The sequence below is a fragment of the Pygoscelis adeliae genome, unplaced genomic scaffold, assembly GCF_000699105.1.
Source record: "Pygoscelis adeliae isolate BGI_AS28 unplaced genomic scaffold, ASM69910v1 Scaffold610, whole genome shotgun sequence".
NCBI classification, from domain to species: Eukaryota; Metazoa; Chordata; class Aves; order Sphenisciformes; family Spheniscidae; genus Pygoscelis; species Pygoscelis adeliae.
In genome coordinates, this window is record NW_008824008.1 from 100,003 (window position 1) to 106,096 (window position 6,094).

A 6,094-nucleotide genomic window follows, 5' to 3' on the forward strand; every position below is an offset into this window, starting at 1 on the left:
CCAGGAAGCCCTGGGCTACAAATGGGGAGAGGATTTATCTGAAACATTTCTACAGGGGTCCTGTTGCTGCACAGGCGGCCTCACAGGCAGCATGTCTCCAGCCATCAACCATGAGCAGGCAAGCTCAGCTGTACTTCTGGACAGGGACTGACTGGTGGTGTGCCCCAGCAAAAGCAGGGGGATGCCTGTTTCACAGGGGGCAGCCAGCATGCCAGGTTCTCCCAATGGCCATGGTTGGGAACAAGCCAGATCTCACCTGTGTGGCTCGGCAAGTGGAGAGGCGGAAAGGCCAACCGAGAACAAGTGCCAGACTGAGGAAATACCCTCAGAGCCTCCCAGAAACATGCTGCCCTGATCAAATGGGGCTTTCCCAGGGCTTCCCTGGGCCACAACCACAAGCTCCATCCTCCTGCCCTCTCCAGCCCTCCAGGGACTTGCCAGCCCCAGCCACTACTGCAGTGATCAAGCTGAAATGGCTGGGGCTTATATCCATGCAACATGCCTATTTTTTGGCTTTGCAGAGGAGGAATCATAAGAGCAGGAATTTTCTAACATAAATCCTGAGGGCTGAAACATCCCCAGAGAAAAACAAACAAACAAACAAAATTACTCAGGAGTTTGGTGACCAGAGCAGAAACAAATCCTCTCAGACAAATGCACTATACAGTGATATCAGATTTCTGTGGTTCTTACAGGAATTAGGGTGCCTGAAAATAATACTCAGCCACTAATTCCCAATGTATAAATAGCCAAGGTGACAAATATTTGCCATGTAAAGATAGGTCTCAAGCTTTCCTTTGCAGAATAAGTTATGAACTCAAACCAAAAATCAGACTATAAACCATTTGATTTTATATTTATTATGCACAGCTACAGTAAGTACATGAGGAGAGAGCCACTACTTGCCTACCTGGCTCATTTTTGGGGGGTGGGGAGTATGTGTGTGGGGTGAACATCCCCATGAAACACAAAAGGATTACACTGTGGAGCAAAGCAGCTCAGTTAATAGCAACTTCCCCTTATACTGAAAACTCCCTCTTAGATCTGTAACTAAACAGGTCTCCTAAGTAACGAAGAGTAAAAAACAGTTATTGCAGAAAAAGGCAAAAGAAAAAGAAAAACACAAGAAAAGTACCAATAAACAACCTGGAATCCAAACAGTTAACGATACGGTTCTTTTTAATTTAGTGAGGTACTTAATGTACAAAGAGGAAGCTGCTAAAATAGCCAGATTAGTCTTCGGCATGTTTCAGCAAGCTAACTCTGCAACCGGGCTGACTTACCAAAGCAAAATCACACTCACAAGGAAACCGCAGCATTTCAGACCTAACCTATAGACTGAAGACTGACCTGTGCTATCCATATATATCGTCGTCACACATGATCATAGGCCACCACAAGTACCGGAGGCACAGAATTCAGGGCATAGATAACCACCTTGTTGAGGAGGAATAATATACTGCTTTTCCTCCTCTCAACCAGTGCTGCAGGGCTGGCAGGAGTGTGGGACAACACAGCTTGGGACAGGGCTGTGTTGGAGCGTGGCGGAGGAGGTTGTCAGCATCCATTGATTATGGATGTGAAGGAAGAACAGCAAGCTGGCAGCATTCCCACCTCCCCAAGATGCCCAGGTATGAGGCCAAGAGGCATTTCCATGGGGCTGTCCTCACGGGGAGACCAAGCTGGCCCCAGCACTGTCTGCACAGAGAGGGCTGCTTGTGAAACAAGAGGTGCTTGAGGGATAAGAAAGACAGAGCTAGAAAAGGGCTTGGTGAGGAACTTGCTAGCCACAAGCCTGGGGATGGAGCACATAGGCAGGCAGGGCCAGCATCTAAGAGAGCAAGGGCATGGGAGTTCCACCAACAGTACAGCAGCCTGAGCAGGAGCTCTGAAGCCACCTGACAAAAGGTTGTGTCATGCTAATACCAAAATAAAAGAAAGAAAAAAAAAAAGAAAAAAGAAAATAGTGGAATGAGGACTTCAAGAGGAAAAAAAATGAAAAAGCAAAAGCTAACACAGCAGAAAAAGCTGTCTGGAGAGACCTGGGATGAGAGAGGAAACAGAGCAGCCAACGAACAGATCTGTGAAAGACAGTGGGTTTAAGGCTGGTATTTTTGGTGTTGTGAAAAGCAAGTTAGAGCTGTGCAGCTCACAGTTTCATACTAAAGCCAGAGGGAGAGGAGGAAGATCCTTTCAAGCCATCTTCTGATCGTTTATTCAGTTTAGCCTCGCTCATGGATTGAAGGCAGCGTGGAGCATCTGCTTCACTGGGCCACTGGCAGGGAGCCATCTGCCTGGCATGGAGCTGAAGTATGCCACTGGGCTGGGAACACATCCCAGCGCTGACTCCACGGCTCTGTGGTCTGCCTTATGCCTGCAGTAGGGTCCTCCTGCCACACGCGGACCCAAAAGCAGCTCCTTCTCAGCATCAGCTCCCAATTACCACGTTAAGTGTGAGAGTTCAGATCTACTCTGTTAATGCAGATACCCATGTTATTAGGCATGTGTCATCCTCACATACCTCTGCACCTTCTGGATACTGTGGCATTGCATGGCAAGGAGCTCCACAGGTCTGCAGGGCGCTCTTGGGCCTTTACTCCTGCTTCTGTAAAATTGTTTCTTTCAAGAATTTACTCAGAACAAGAGCTGAATTATCTTCCCTAGCCCCTAGGATGGTGTGGCAATGCTGTGTGCCATGCCTCCTGCTCCCCAGAGCAATAGCTAGCTTAGCCTGGACAGGTGGTGGAGCCCCAAGTTTACATAGTTTTACAGAATTTCAGCTGGCTATGCTTTGCTTTGAATTACTGTCTGCTCAAAGCAATGATTACAGGAGCTTTAGCTTTGGTCAAGCCCACTTTCCTCCCATTTATCTGAACATGCTGGCTTCAGGACAATTCCCTAGAAATGTAGCCTCTGGACCTCCTTTTACAGTAATGGTCATAGACATTCCCACAGCCATCCTCAGCTATGCCCATCCAGGTGCCCATTGCAGCCAGGAGGATGCCCACAGCTGTGCAGAAAGGCCCAGGAGGTAGCTCTGATCTCATCACCCCACCAGCTGGATCCTTGAGCACAGGCAGCCAGGCTGCAGCACCAGCCAGAGCCCTCTGCCAGGGCCAGAGCTCTACCCCCAACACATACAAAACAAGCGTCCCCAGCCAGCAGCTCTAACTGCCATCCCAATTAAGACCCAAAACTCTGCAGGGAGGTTTAGGGCTTGCTGCAGGCCCAGGAAGTCTGAGACCTGGGTGCAAGTACCTGAAACAGCAGAGCCTATGCCCAGAGCTCTGGGCTCTGCACAACTCAAACACCAAGCCCAGAGCTGCCTTTGGACAGTAAACCAGGACCCGTTTCAAAGAAAGATGATTTAATCCAGCAGAGCAGAGGTTTTAAGTGGGTTCTTCCTTGTTTCTCCCTACTCTTTCTCAAGACCTCAAGGCAGAATTACTCTTAAAAATAGGAATTTTACTTCCTTCTTCCATTGTCTCCGACACCCCCCCCTGCAAGCTCTGCAATACACAAACCACATGTTAATGGAGTAAACTGGTGTGAAATGCCTTTATGGCAAGCGGGGCCCCAACACATCACTCCCCTGGGCAGGTAGCACACTCTCCCCGCTGAAGCCCTGCAGAAGCATAAGGTCTGACAGGAGCATTTCCAACCGTGAGCTCACTTGATAGAGCACAGCATAAGCAAAATGCTTCTGAACTGAAGCAGTGGGAAAAGCATTTAAGAGAGGGAACAAAGAGGAAGAGGAGGAGGAGAAAACAACAAGTAAGCCTGTGCAAAAGGACAAAAGAGAGACAGTGCATGGGGACAGGGAGAGGATGCAAAAGAGAGAAGATACACAAGGTTAAACTACCGTGCAAATGGGGAGCTGGTGGGTTGCTAGGCTTCCAAGTACACTGTGCCTGTGCACAGATGCTATTTATGGGAACATGCCAGAATCAATAGGCAGAAGATTTTTATTCAACATCCTTATTAATGACCTGAAACAAAGGCAAACAGCATATTAATTACAACTGCAGATGATGCTAAATTTGGAGCAACACTGAGAGAGCGAAGAAACACAAAAGGATCCATGCAGAAACAGGGAAAGTAAGGCTCAAAATAATGATCTGCCTGGATAGAAAAAGCAAAGTAATGTAGTTCAGGGGGCGATAACTGCAGATAGGGATCTGCAACGAGGGTGAGATGCTTGGGGAAGTGGGATCTTGCAAGGAGGATGACCAACAGCTCATAAAATATTCTCAGCGTGCAATATGATAAGGCAGCAAGACATCAGTGTGATTTTGAACAGCAGGCACAAAGGTACCATCTCACTGTCAGAGAGAAGCAATGAAAACTATACCAGGCAAATCATTTAAAAAAGGATGGGATGGAAGATCAACAGCATAAAACATTTGAGCCATCTTTTTTCAGAACAGCTCATTATCCCCATGGCTGGATTTCCAGAAAACCTTTAATACACCCAGTGCCAAAATTGAAAACCTGAGTGTTCAGGGGACTGACCTCTTATGAAGATATGGGGAGATATTGCCACAGTCTGTAGCCACTTCACAGGCATCAGGAAATCATCCTCTGCTCTAAGTGGTTGCTTAAATTGGAGCAGATCTCTCCCCCAAAAAATTTCAACTCTGTTATATGCTGAATATCAAAATTAGAACCTCTTCCATTTCTGAAACCTGGGACCACATTAGAAACATGATATGTATTTATTGTTTGTGAATCCAGCAGATTCCAGATTACTTTTGACTTTTATGTGGTTATTAAAAAAAAAAAAAATCAACCAAAACAAGAAGCCCAACAAGCACTGGGTTCACTCTACACATCTGAACAGACAATGCTGGCTCCTAAAAGAGATGAGATGACTGGACATCCTTCTTAGGCACAGATTACAAGGAAACGTTGTGTCAGATAGCAACTACCCACACGTTAGCAATGTCAAACATAACCTAGTTACATGGAGCAAATCGCAATTATCTGTGAGGGACAAAACACCAGACATAAAAATAGTAGCGGTGAAACAAAATCAATTGCACATTCACAATGGCACTACTGTCAATATATAAAACATCTTTAAAATACAGAATAATGTCACATGACCATTCCCGTGGGGTGGCGACATGCGGAGCCTGGCACCAGCTCACACCCAATGCCTGCAATCCCTGCCTGCACAGGGGTGGCAAGGAGAGGAGGGCTAGCAGGGCCAGGAGCAGGGAAGGGAATCAGCCCCTGCCAGTCCCACTACTGGCATCTCTCTCATATGTGGCTAAAAACCTCACAGTCCCTTGCAGAAGTAAGGGATTTGGACACTACATTCAACCATAGCAAGGTGACTACTTTGAACCTGACACAAGCCTGGAGAGCCATCACCCTCGCAGTTTGGTCTAGGTGAGTTGTACCAAACACAGATCCCACCACAGCCCCATTTTCCAAACAGACTTTGGGACTAGGCAAGTTTTGTGAACATCAGAGCTTTTTTGCATGTTACAAAATGCAACAAATGTTTTTCTGGTCCTGATGCAGCAAATCACTGACTCAGTTTTAAGTCAAGTGATAACAAATCTTAGGTCAGCCAGCACGGGGATGTACTACATCAAGTGCCAGGAAGCAGGGCAGGAACTCCCAGACCAGCTCTGTCTCACCAGTACCAACAATGGGGAAAAACACGTGGGGGAAAGTGCTGGCCACTCCAAACAAGAAAGATGACATGCCTTCCGAGATCAGAACAGTGGCTAACCTAGCCCAATACTTCTTCCCAACAGGGGTGAGAGGAGTTGCTATTCAAAAGACAAAAACAAAGAAAAAAAATTAGAAAGGGGGGAAAAAAGACAAAGTTACTGTTGCACTAGCAGTGCCTGCACACTGGTAGATTTCAAGATCTGGCATTTTGCACGAAGTATGTGGAAAGTAATTACCAAGGCTGGAGGCTGTCCCAGAGTTATTATCACACTTGGTGTGATAGATCTTGGATCAAGATAGCCACCAAGGGTCATGACCTTGGTTTTATGTCTCGTTCAGAGGACGTCAGCCCCATTTACTCCTGCGCTGGTGCAAAGCCCAGAGCAAAGAGCTCAGAACAAGCTGCATG